The sequence below is a fragment of the Crocodylus porosus genome, unplaced genomic scaffold (assembly GCF_001723895.1).
Source record: "Crocodylus porosus isolate Cpor-Errol unplaced genomic scaffold, CroPor_comp1, whole genome shotgun sequence".
Classification (NCBI taxonomy): Eukaryota; Metazoa; Chordata; order Crocodylia; family Crocodylidae; genus Crocodylus; species Crocodylus porosus.
The window spans coordinates 39,511,962-39,525,362 of NW_017728950.1; the positions used below are offsets into that span (position 1 = coordinate 39,511,962).

General features: G+C 43.8%; 1 long non-coding RNA gene across 1 annotated transcript in view; it reads left to right on the forward strand.

The window, feature by feature from the left end:
• Positions 1 to 10,740, forward strand: part of LOC109323353 — a 23,128-nt gene extending 12,388 nt beyond the window's left edge. Inside the window, exons 2-3 of the long non-coding RNA XR_002104632.1 lie at positions 693 to 698; positions 10,730 to 10,740. This is a non-coding gene — a long non-coding RNA (uncharacterized LOC109323353). The remainder of the gene's footprint in view (positions 1 to 692; positions 699 to 10,729) is intronic.
• The last annotated feature ends 2,661 nt before the right edge of the window (positions 10,741 to 13,401 follow it).

A 13,401-nucleotide genomic window follows, 5' to 3' on the forward strand; every position in this document is an offset into this window, starting at 1 on the left:
TCCCCCACCCATGTAAACTGGTTCTTTGAGTCAGTGGGTTTCTTTGTCTTCTATTGACAGACAATAGCAGTAGGTCTAAAAATAGCTCCTCCTGAATGACCCAACCATCACCCTGCATTGATCCTCCCTGGCTCAAGATTTGGAAAACAAAGACTGCTGAAGAAAGCAGCCAACTCACCACTGCAACACAGACACCTGAAACTGCACATCCTCACCTGGAGTGCACATGCTCAGTACACCAGGGCTGACCCTTGCCTGGGCATGCCCTGCCACTAGGGTCATAGAAGGTCTGCCCCTATAAAGAGGGGTAGTGAAGACAGACCCGGCTATCGTCAGGAGATAAAGCAGAAACATGACCTTGGGAATAGTGCTGAAATCAGCAAACAACAAGAAAGAACAAGCAAGTGATCAAGAGTACCCAAGTTCATGGACTTATGCATGCGTTCTTAGCAGAGAGACATGTAAATCAAGGAAATGCATAGGCAATTTCATGTTAATGAAGTAAACAGTAAACAGAGGAGGAGCTTGACATGGGAGGAGAAATGGGTAGAACCAAAGTAGAGACATAGGTGGAGTAAATGTTAATATGTATAAAATGTGAAAAAAAACTAATGTTCAATGCAGGTCTCCCGTTTGTTGTTTTTTGGGACCCTTGTCCAAAGCTGTCTCCATTCTGAATAAAGTGTTGAAAGGCTGGTGTTTGCTCCCTGCCTGCTCTGGCTAATGAGTTACAGGACCCATGAGCGATTGAACCATCATTTCCCTAGTCATTGGGTGCCACATGGAGTCAGGGTCTAACATATATCTATCTCATCATGTGCGTAATTTACAAATTAGTGATCCCCATACATGTATTGGGTGCATGGGTATTGACAACTGATTTTGTCTAATTTGGTGTGTACAGTGTGTATGTGCTTGAATTGGTGATAGGTATGCATGTGTTTAGACTGGTAATATTGGATGTGTATGTGCCTGAGTTGGTAGTGTGTGTGTATGCACAGAACTGATTTTTGTGTATATGTGCAATTGTATCATGCCGTCCTATCTAACAGTGCAATTTTGAGATCCTGAGATTTGGCCTGGCCTCACAGGACAACAATACTAAGGTGTGGGGAAATATCAGTGTATAGGGTAAAGATCCAGGATGACCTTGACAGACTGGTTTGATGGATGGAATGGAATCAGATGAGGTTTAAAAGGGAGAAGTGCAGGGTTCTTTGTCTGGGTAGGAAGAACCTTCACCATAACTACACAATGGGTGGTGGTCCACTGGCTGGCACAGCATCTGAACAAGACATAAAAGATGAGCATGAGCCAACAATGCAATGAAGTTGTCAGAAGGGCAAACAGAACTCTAGTGTGCATCAGCTGTTGTGTTGCCAATAGATCCAGGGAGGTGCTCCTCCCTCTCTATTTGGCATTGGTGAGGCTGCAGCTGAATTACCATGCCCAGTTCTGGGCACCACACTTCAAGAAGGATTTGGATAAGCTTGAGAGAGTACAAAGAAGGGCCACCCATATGATTAGGGGCATGGAGGATAGGCCCTATAGGGAGAGACTTAGGAAACTGGGCCTTTTCAGTTTGAGTAAGAGGAGGCTGAGAGGTGACTTGATAGCTGCCTACAAGTACATTGGGGTGAGCAACTCTTCAGGAAGGCACCTCAAGAGAAGACAAGGATCAATGAGCACAAACTAATAGAGGTAAATTTTGGCTGCACATAAGAAACAACTTTTTCTCTGAAAGGGTCACCAGAATCTGGAACACATTTCCAGTACAGGGGGTGCAGTTGCCATCCTTGGAGGTGTTCAAGATGATGCTGGACAAGCACCTTGTTGAGCTCTTTTCAGCCCAATAACTTCCTGCCCATGGAGGGGGACCAGACTTGATGATATTGCAGGTCCCTTCCAATCTTTTGATTCTATGATTCTATGAATCTTGTCCTCCACACCCACTAGAGGGACAATAATAAATATTGGATAGCTCCTGCCAGGAGATCAGATTAGGATACACATTATGGCTTCATGTGTTTTTCTCTCTCACACTACAATTAGAAATAAAAATGACTAATTACAGAAGATGAAACAGTGCAGCAAGCCCAAGTCCAGGAAGTATAAAACATCTTTGCTTGGTAGCAAAAGTTTTAAGATCACTATCCTGCAGAAATGTAAATTCATGTATATTTTTAAGTCACATTATTTTCTGTGGAAACTATTCACTGAAAGAAAAATTAACACATGTCAAAGTGCTTTCATAATAGGCCTAAACTAATGATAAACATGCTTAAAATTAAAGTCACTGAATGGTGGATTAGTTCTATTTCATATGATCAGTAGCACATCCACATTCTTCATGTATAGCATGATAGCCATTATACTCAAATAACCCAGCAATTAATATCAATAAAGCTCAGTGTGTAACTATTAAAAGAATTAGAAAACTGGCACAATTTTTAAAATTAGCTATAAAAGGCAAAATCAGCATTGTGGGCTTTCATCAGGATTTGTACTAGAAATGGTGTGGTTTAGAATTTTCATGGATGATGCAAAAGTAAATATAAAATCATGGATGATCACATTTGTGAATGACATACAAAATGGTAAATCATGGACAGGCACACAGAGGCATGTGGATTACACAGGCACATTCAAATAAAATGCATTTTAGGACAGAATGCAAGCTTACACAACATTGAACAAAGAATTCTGGCCATACTTATAGTACAAGGAACTGTATCCTAAGAATAACTTTCTTAGAAAAGGACCTACATGTAATAGTGAAGAATAGATTCACCACGATCTCCCAGTCTGATACTATAGCAAAAGGACTAATGTCATCTTTGGGTGTATAAATAACAGGATAGAGAATAGTATTAGGGAGGTGATCTATTCTGTATATGGTACTGAAGAAAATGACTGTGGGACACTATGGCTATGTACAGACATTCAGGAGGTTAAATCAGATTAATAATGACTTCCCCATTTAAACTAAGCTCATACCATTACTGACCTTACACTTACAGACTTTGTTTCAGCAACTGGCAATCAATCTAAACTGTAACAGAAGTTCCGTGCATGCAAACCAGTTAAAAAATTGCAGAACCCAATCTAAGATAAACCTGGATCTATGTAGTATCAGACTCATTTGATTTAGACAAAACCAATACATAGAACTTTTGTCTGCTTCCTCCGTGCAGTCCCAGGGCTGGGAAAACCCAGCCACTGGCCCAGATTGGGGTTGGGCTTTTCACTCCCCCTTTCCCCTGCATTGGGCTATTTTTTGCTCCCTTGGCACCTTGCTCCTCACCCAGCCACTGGTCTCAACCCCCATCCTACAGGTGGCTCTGCATGCAGCTGCTTTTGTCAAGTCCTCATGGGGGGTAGGGCAGGAGGGATATGTTCACTACGGGGGACCCCACCACACCCACAGCTTGTGCCTGCTCACCCTACCCCACCCATGGGTTGTGACTCTTCCCTCTACCCCTCATGGGTCAAGCCTACCCCCCCCACCCCACCTGTGCATCACTCCTACTTCCTCTGTGGGACCCACCTGTGGGTCACTCCTAGTTTGGCTCCAGTGGTGCAACCCATGAGTAGGGTGGGGAGGGTCAGGCCTGTTTCCCTCTCCCCAACCCCACCCCACCCCACCCCACCAGACTTGTAGATCTGACCTGTCCCTCTATACCACCCATGGGTCACATTTCCCACCATCCCCTTGATCTCCTCCAGCCCTGCTGGACCCCCAAACCTCCTACTAGCCCCCCCCCCCCCACATCCTGACTTATCTGGTAAATCAGGATGGTCAGCAATTTTGAAATAATTTAACCTCCCCCTAATGCCACTGAATGTTTGTACTTGACATGTAAAGTTCTAGTGTCTGTATATGAAAGGGAATGCTGAAAAGGAGGGGCAGTGCAAAAAGGAAAAAATGATTCATGGACTAATAGAAATGTTTTATAAGCCCCTAGATAGCATAAGGGTGATGTTGTAGCTGTGATGGTTCAGAATTATGAGGCAAGAATTTCTTAGGATGGTAGCTTTTATTGAACCAACTTTTTATTGACCCTTGGCAGATGTTAAAAATAATGGCCAGATGGTATCTCATCTCTGATCCAATTGTGCCATTATTTTAATGGGACTCTTGCAACCAAATTGGGGCTAGCAAGTTTCTAATCCGGAGAAGCCCACGGCCCTGCAGCTTCCAGTCTCTAGAGTTGGGGTGGGGAGGCGAGGGTGGATATATCAGCTGATGGACTTCTGGCTTTGCACTTAGAGCCATAAAGTACAATGCCATGCAAGACTGCGGTAGCTAACTGTTAACCAAGCTCGCATTGGGCTGCATGACAGGCTACACTGCCATAAGTTCAGTTTAAGGTCAGATAGAAACCAGCCACAAAAATGTTCCATAGATTTTGTGGAACATTTCTATAGCTGGTTTTTCATCTTGTCATTCTGTTGCCCTGCGGGGTCAGGCCAACTCTCATGATCTCAATATTGCACTGTTAGACAGGAGGTTGTGGTGTACAATTGCACATGCACACACTCAAAAATCAATTAGGTGCATGTACACACACTAGACACATGCACACACTCTAGGTGCATGCACCCCCACCAGGCATGCACACACACACTACTAGTTCAGGGACATACACATCCAAAATTACCAGTCTAGGCAAATGCACACCTATCACCAATTCAAGCACCTATACACACTACACATACCAAAATCTATTACCAGTACCTGCACACCCAATACACAGATCACTAATTTGTATATCATACACACAGTGACATACATGTATATCAGTTCACATACATACCACTCACCTTCTTATACACACAAGCAAGTTCCTAACTTGGGTGTTGTGGTGTATATGTATGTACTTGGTGTACTGGGGATACCTGGGGGGAAGTTAAGGTAAGAGAGAGAGATGAAAGTGTAGGGAGTGAAAGTTGCCAGGACCAGGATTAGAACCAGTATACTAGAAAGAGAGCTGGGAAGAGAAACTGAGGCTTGGCATTACTTTAGGTTACCCCTGGTGGAGACTGAGCTGAAAGTTGCAGGGCTGGGATTAGTACCGGCAGACTAGAGGGAAATTAGGGTAACTTTAGGTTAACTGGTGTTAATTGAAAGCAGAAAGCAACAGGGCTGAGAGCCTGCAGAAAAGGGACACAGAGGAGCTGAGAGGTGGCAGGAAAGAGGAGACAGAACTGAGAGATCAGGGAAATGAGGGGAGGGGAGAACAAGTTGGAGCTGGGAAGGAGAGAGCAAGAGAGAGCGACTGGAATTTAAGATGGGGAAGGGACTAGGGCTCAGTAAAACACAACCCAACTCAGGGTTACAAATTGTAGTGGTTTTATTGAACAGGGGAGATGGTGACATGATATCTTATTGGTTCCTTTGCGTGCGCGCGCGCGCGCGCGCACACACACACACACACACACACACAATGGCATCAGGGGTTAAAGAGGCTTGATGCAGGGGCTGAAATCTGAGAGGAGAGAGATAGATTACAAATTGGAGGAGGAAATATGCAGGTGATATCTACCTATCCCAGGCTGAAAGTGGGTCCTCAATGGCCAGTTGGGGTCTTCTTGAGCTCGGTGTTGTCCAGAAGGGGTCACCAGCAGGTACTCTGGGGTGGATAGGTGGTGTGGCATGGTGCTGGTCCAGATGGAAATGGCATTCCCAGCACAAGGTTTTGGAAAATATTCTTTAGTTGAGAACAGGTTACTGAATAACTAGATAAAATTTAAGTTCCTCACTTATACAAGGTGTCAGATTAGATCAGTCATGGCCAAACATTTTGGCAGGTGTGCTACATATTAAGCCCCACGCTCTCCCTGAGTGCATCTCTAATCCCCTTCCCCTGCATAATCTTCTGCTCAGTTTTCTACTCCCTGTCCAGTCTGCTGCTGTGCTTTCTTCTCCTTGCCTAATCTACTGCTCTGCTTTCTGCTCCCTGCACTCCCCCATGATGTCTGACCCGTCCCTGATGTGCTATGTGCCACACACAGGCTCATGTCACTTGTGGCACTCATGTCATGGGTTGTCCACCCTGGATTAGACAATCTAAAAGTCTCTGTACATTTTAGAATTGTAAATCTATTCCTTCCTTTCCCCGATGGAAACATCTGACTTTTTCCCCAAAGCAGATGCATCCATCTTGTCACTAAACTGTCTGTGAAAATACCCAGACACCATAGTAGTTAAAAGTCAGCACATTGTTGCAAGGGCTGTCTCTATTTTTTTCATCCCAAATTTAGAATTTTCTTTCCTTGTTTCATTGCTTTTTAATAATTTGAAAATGTCACAGTCATTGCCTGTAAATATCACCAAATGTTTGCGTGTTACTGTTTCCATGATTTAGTTAGGATTAAATCAATCTCAGTCTTGTTGAGAAAAAGAAAGATAGAAATTCTTCTAACTTCAAAGGAATAAACATCTGAGTTTATTTCTTGGGGAGAACCCTTTCTCAGTGGTGCTCAAAGCTGCAGAGTGATTGCATAATCCATTAGCAGATGTGTGGAATAACTTTAGTCTGGTGCTTCTGCTCAGTGCTCTCAGTTTTTACCTTTGTATTTATGGTTTAATATCACTTAGCATAATAAATAAATAAATAAATATTTAGACATAGGCAGGATACCAAGAACTAGTTCCTATCCACCCTGGATTAGATGACCTCAAAGTCTCTATCTTGCAAAATCAGAGTCCAGTTCTTTCCACTTTTATTAATTTAGTCTCTAAAATGGAATTAAGATGCTTAAGACAAGGAGATAAATACTATAAAAATATATTCTACCTCATTGCTCTTAAATGTACAGTTACGTCAATTGAATCCCCCGCTTCTGCCCTCCTCCCTATCCCTCCCTTCCCTAAACACATGGTGGGTGGAGTAACAGGGGAAGGAAAGAGAACAAACAATAAAATAGAAATAATGGCTCAATGAAAGAATATTATCCTGGTCAATATGAGGAACAGAACTGAGGAACTCTAATGTTAAAGAAACCTCCAACAAACTGAACACAATTCTCCGGCCATCACCAGTATCAGTCAGTTCCTTTGTGGGCATGTGGAGAGCTTTGTAACACATGCTCACCCATGGCCTACATCTACTACCTATCTGCATGATTGCTGCTACCTCCACATTTCTCTTTCTTTCAGCCTAGACCCTCCAGACGCTTCTGTTCTGCTTGATGGCTACTATTTGTCAGAACCCCTTACAGCTGTTATGATATCTTTTCCTCCCATGGGATCATGCTTCTGAAGTCCAAGTAGGTTTATTTGGTTCCACAAAAGGTTCTTCTGTTTCTTTCCTTGGGTCCATTTTTGTTAATGGAGAGTGTGCCTATCTGGCCTCGGACATCCGGTCACGTGAAACTCTGGCCCAGATTTTCGATAGTGTTCGCCTTACTGTCCCCTGTGGTCCGTCGAGAAGGTGTTCGCTTCCGGTGTGGTCTTCTCCAATCTCTCCTGCCATGACTTTGAATATTCTTTCAGTGGAGGGTCCAACCACTTGGGGGTCTCCCGATGGCGGAACGTTTCTCCAGCGGTCTTCTGAGAGGCTCCACCTCCCCTGTACCTCACCCTTACACCAAGCCTTGACAGGCCACGGTTGTCCTCCCAGCCAGGTTCCCGACCGTTAAGACCCTGATCACTATTGAAGGGGGTGACCCTTTCTGCTGAAGCTAAGCAGCCTGAGGTATCCTGCCCAGGTTGGAAAGCCACCACCCTTTCCCTAAGGCAAGCAAACCAACCCCAGGATTTAAGTAACAGCAAAGCTCCAAAAGAGCTCTACCCCTCATCCCCTCCAAAAGGGGGAAACATAAAACACAAAGAAAACCACCATTACACTCTGAGGGACCTGACTGTTCCCTTGCCCTTCCCTCTTCCTAGTTGCCGACCACCCGCCCTTCAGCACTATGGGTCTGGATTAGGCCCTGTAAGTGGCCAGGGTAGCTTGTGGACTCCACCATGCCTCTTCTCCCCTGTCATCCAGCCTTTTATTACTTCAGGCCACCTGTGGTCCTCTGGTGGACACCCGTCCCCTCATTACTTGCTGGATTGGCGTCATGCCACTGATGACCATGCTTCACAGCTCCTCATACTGCCCTTGCCTCCTGTCTCCCACCTGGTGTGCCTCTCTGGCTTTCCCAGTGCCCTCAACGGTCCCACCTGGTCTGGCACAGGGAGTTGTGTCAGCCTTTCCAGCTCTTCTGTTGCCACCACTGATGTCTAGGTCCTTCTGCGCCCCCCTGCTCCAGTGCCTGGATTCCCAGTCATGGGAGGCTGCCTCTGGCTCTTAGCTCTTCTCGCTGCAGCCAGCAGTTTCTGGCTTGCAGCTCATGCTGGAGGGTTCTTCTCCACCAGAGAAAGCAGCCTCCAGCTCTTCTCACTCCTGTGGGAGCTTTGGAGAGACACTTCCTGCTGGTGCCCTCGCCGGCACCACTCTCCTCTCTTCCTCTTAGCCGGAGGCCTGTTTTATTTCCGTTGGCCAGCGATCGCTGATGACATCACCGGCCAACTGCAGCTGTATAAAGTTGTGGCTCATGATCCTCACGGGTCCCTCCTCATGTTCTGGTTTCGCCGCGGGTCCTGCTGTGGGTAAGTGTTTCCCTTTACCCTTGCTTGTTCCTTCTTTCCCCTCTGTGGGTTCCTGTCCCTGGTCTTCCCCTTTTGTATTTTGGGTTCCTCCCATGACAGAGAGCATTAAAAATGTAAGAACATGAGAAGTACCATACTTTTCTTCAATGGCTGTTTTTTTTATATGTTGCCCCTCATAATCAGTTGTTATGCTTGCAGTGGTCTTCATAACTGAAGGAGGCTTATAGATTTCTTGGGGGGCCTAAGCCCCCTGTCCTTTGCATAATAAATAGGCCCGTCTCCAACAGTAACAGGAGGGGATGCTTTAAAAGGAGAACATATGAATGGTATTTGTATGCTGTCCTCCTAAAGCATCTCTGCCTGTCACTGTCGGAGCCAGGCCTATCTGTTATGCAAAGGACAGTGGGCCTAGGCCCACCAATAAATCTATAAGCCTCCCTCAGTTATGGAGATCACTAGAAGCTTCACGACAGATTATGAGGGACAACGTATAAAAAAACCCAGGGACAATAGGGTCTCTTTTGTATTCTCACTGGCATTCACCATCATCAGCGTTCCAAAGGTGTTCAGTCATACTGTTCTTTTGTTCAAGTCTCTGACTAGTCTTTTGCCTCGCTAGGCCACTACTCTATGTAACTTGTCCCCCCAACCCTGCAAAAAAAACAAAATAAAAGACTAAAGCTACTGTACTTGTACAAGGCCATGAAGGCAGCCTGTAACAGAGCTGTCTTTGAACTCCAGCCTTCAAAGACCAAGCCCAATGCCTTAAGCACAAAGTGATCTTCTATCAGCAAACATGTTTTGTTAAGATGACAAAGCAGAGAATACACAGCACCTTCTTGTTACATTTCTATTTCATATTTTTTGCTTCTACCAAACTATTATAAATGACCTGTCTTCAAAATAAGATTTATTGGTCAGCCCACTGCAGGGGTCCCTAAGCAGAGGGTGGCAGAAGTCTTGTGCAACTGGCTGCCCAATAAATCAAAACACAACAGCAATATTTGAGCAGAAGAATGACATGCAGCCACAGCAGGTGGTGCAGCCAGGGACTAACTTGGGTCATTTACTAAAATGAAAATGCTAGGTATCAGCCCTAGCTTCACTAACACATTAAAACTTCCCAGAGCTACCTGCTCACACTTTATCCATCCAAAAAACAAGAGCAGGAACAGGCTTTTTTCCTAAAATGAATGGCCCAGTGAACCTTTCCATTTGCAGGGGCTTTAGGTATCAGAGTCATTGCCTGCTGCAACTATATGAAGCAAAGAAATCCCATTTTTCAGTGTGTTGTACCAAGTCTCACCAGACTTAGTGCTGAGTTATACAATGAAGTTAAATTTATTTTTATACAGTGGCCTTCATGCAAAGTATAAAAAACACTTTGCAGAGATGTAGAACAGAGAGATAACTTTGCAAATGCAAATGCAGCAATCATAAAGGCAGTAAAAGAAAATGATGTACGAAGTAGTAGTAGAATAAAAGGAAAGAAAGCAGCAGTCTAAAGAGACATGCTGTGTTTCTCTATTGATGTCCAAGGAGGAGTTACGTCTAAGTTGATCCACAGTCATACAAATGACAGTCATAGTGCTGATGCTAACAATGGCTATTTAGATTCAGGTGAAAGAAATTAATTATAGAACCAGCCTCCATTTCATAACATCTTCACAGGAGCCAAAGCTAGCACTCCTTAAAAGGGGATGAGAGGGACAGGCTTACTGTTTTTAAATGACTGTAATAAAGGCAAATAGTTTTCAATCAGGAGGAAAAGCAGGTTCACAATGTAAGATTAGCTGAACATAATTGTGCTTCTAGAAATAAGTGTGATTGCACTGGTCTTCTGAATCATTCCTATGGGATAAAAGGAATAGAAAGGGGCACGCAAAGGAACAAAAAGATAAAAGGGGAGCAGTACAATGTTATTGTTACTGGCTGGGTTGTAAAAATCCAAAGACTAGCTTCCAGGACCATCTAGTGAAACATAAAAGGGCCGCTGCATAAAATAAGATAAAAACTAGACATAGCCATTCTCTCAAACAATATTCCCCTAAATAATAATATAAATTGCTATTAAGAGTTTGGAAGGCAAATTGGCGATACTCAAGTAGCATACAAGGAGCAAAACAGCTGAATCATTACTTACAAAGTATAGAGATTAGAGGTGGCAAAAATTCCCAGAGCAAATCACATGGTAGGAGTGTGAGTTTGCAAGCCAAATCATGAAGGGTAAGAAGCAGAGCAGAGGGAGAAAAAGATGCTGATTATGATATTACCAACTCATTATTATGTCTCACCAGTATTTATTTTATCTTAGTCTATTTTTGTGACCCAATCTAAGCCTTGTCTACAATGCAATTAGATGTTCAACTGTAGGTGTGTAGAAAGATCCCAGGTAGGTGCAATCTAGCTAGTTCAGATTCCAGTAACAGTGAAGATCTTGTGGTGTAGACTTCAGCAGCTGTTTATGTGCCAAGGTCTTCAGCTGAACTTATCCAGCCCATATAGGGATTGCCGCAGCTTCGTTGCTATTAGTATCTATCTAAGCTAGATAAAGGTAAGCTTGTGTATCTCTGCACATGCTATCTGCAACTGCACTTTCCAAATAGTGCAGACTAAGCCAAAACCTGTTTTTAGAGGAACAGGCCTGAATTCTGATGGGCTGTAAAGTCACTTTACACTGCTTGGATTCAAAATGAGTCAGCACATTTGACAAGCAAATAAAGTATAAATGAGAGTTGGGTTCACAGTGTTTGGAAGAAATATTTCTGTAAAACTGTAAGATTAACACAGTGGCTAGAGTGAGCACTGAGCACCAATATGAAATGAAAATGTCTACCAGATGTATTCGTGTTAATTAAAAAAAAAGACATAATATGGAAAATTATGACCAAATTCTTTGCTGCTTTGTGCCTCGTTTAGTTATTTATAAACATTGCAAAAACAGTGCAAGTGAGGGTGAAACACTTATTCTGATAGCATCTTGGAACCTCTGTATATAAGAGTAATTGACTGCCCCAATGTACAAGGAGTTTGTCAATCAGGCGAATGGTATTTAACTGTTAAACACCTTGAAGAGATTTGAATCATATATTCTGTCAATCCACGCAGATTCATTTTTGGAATATATGTTAAAAAAATCTTTAGAATTTAGAAAAAATCTTTTTATTCTAGAAAGTTGGATCAAGCTATCTGTAAAACATAGATATTAATGTTCACATAGCTTTAAAATATTTTGGGACCTTTAAAAAGCTCAGCAGAAAAGATGAATATTAGTTTAGTATTAATCTTTTTACATGTTTTTATTGTACTGAAAGTTGATGGACATATGCATACTTAAGGAGACGGTTCACTATTCTCTCCTGTAACTGTTCTCTTGGATTTTGCAGCCCTGTTTAACGTACTGTTTTGGGGTTCTGTTTTTCCCCCCTTTTTCAAAATAGTAAGAAATAAAAAGTAAACTATAAAACTGAGAAGTATATAAAGGATATCAATAACAACTGGCTCTTACGCAGAACTTTCTCCTCTAGATCTAAGTGCTTTAAAAAGGAGACAGTTGTTCCTATGAAGCAACACACTTTGCCATTAGTTACCAAAAGAGATTTTACCAAAATCTGAGCCCAGAATAGTTATTAGAGTAATTCCACAGAAGGCACTGGAGATAGCTTGAGACAGTATATTCTTTCTATAGCTGGATGAAATAAAAGACAAGTATTTAAAGGTAAAATTTTCAAAAGTGCTTAGATGAGTTAGAGCGTAAGTCTCTTTTTCCAAAAATGTTTCAGATTTACAATCTTAAGGGCATTTCCACATTTATACAGATGTTCTTTTTATGGGTTTTGCATACCACACTGAGATGTGGAGTGGGCAGGTGATGAATTATGCAGTGATAAATACTTACTGGGTCATGGGGAAGCATGTAACACATGAGCTGGCAAAATATGGTCCACAGGCCAGCCCCAGCCCACCAGGCACTTTCACTTGACCTGCAGAGCCCACCAATAAATTGTACCCTGCCCAGCCCTTCTTCTCACAAGGGTGGGAAAGAGGCACTCCCCACCAACATACCCTATTTTGCCTTGCTCCCACTTTTATGGGTGGAAGGGCCTGGATCAGCTAGCGCACAACTTCCAGGCGGGGCTGCTGCTGCCACTGCTGCAGCTCCAGGGGGACCTGCTTGATTTCCCCAGCATCCCGCTCACTCCAGGCACCAGGTAGGAAAGTGTCAGGGGCAGGGAAAGTGTTGGAGGGGAGTTGCAACCTGGCCAGGGTAGGGAGCATGGGGCTGGTGGCAGTGCAGAGCCCATGCCCAGGGCAGCAGTGGCAGTGCACAACTTGGATCGGCAGGGTGTGGTTGTGAGGGAGTGTGAGGGGAGTTTGGGGACCCTCCACACACTCCCCCATAGTGCATAGCCTCCGCTGGCGCAACAGCAGCAGCAGAAGGGGGCGCCCATTCCTGGCACAGGCCCAGCGGCACATGGCTCTGGCCTACACTGCACATCATAGTGAGAAGTGCAGCTATGCCAGACCACATTTATCACTGGGGCTGAATGCTATGAACATGCAGTTCCTGCAATCACACGTCACTAGAGGGAAGCCCCATGTGCTGGAGCTGACTGCCTACCCTGCCCCCTGCTGCACAGAGCCCAGGACTCTGCCAGAAGTGTTAAGCATCCCTTCAGCTGAAATAATTGCCCACCCATGATGTAATAGCTTGTAGCTAAACAGACACAATAGTTACACTGGTTTATTTTATTCTAGTGTATAATTTTACCCATTTTTCCCACAGTACTTCTTAACTG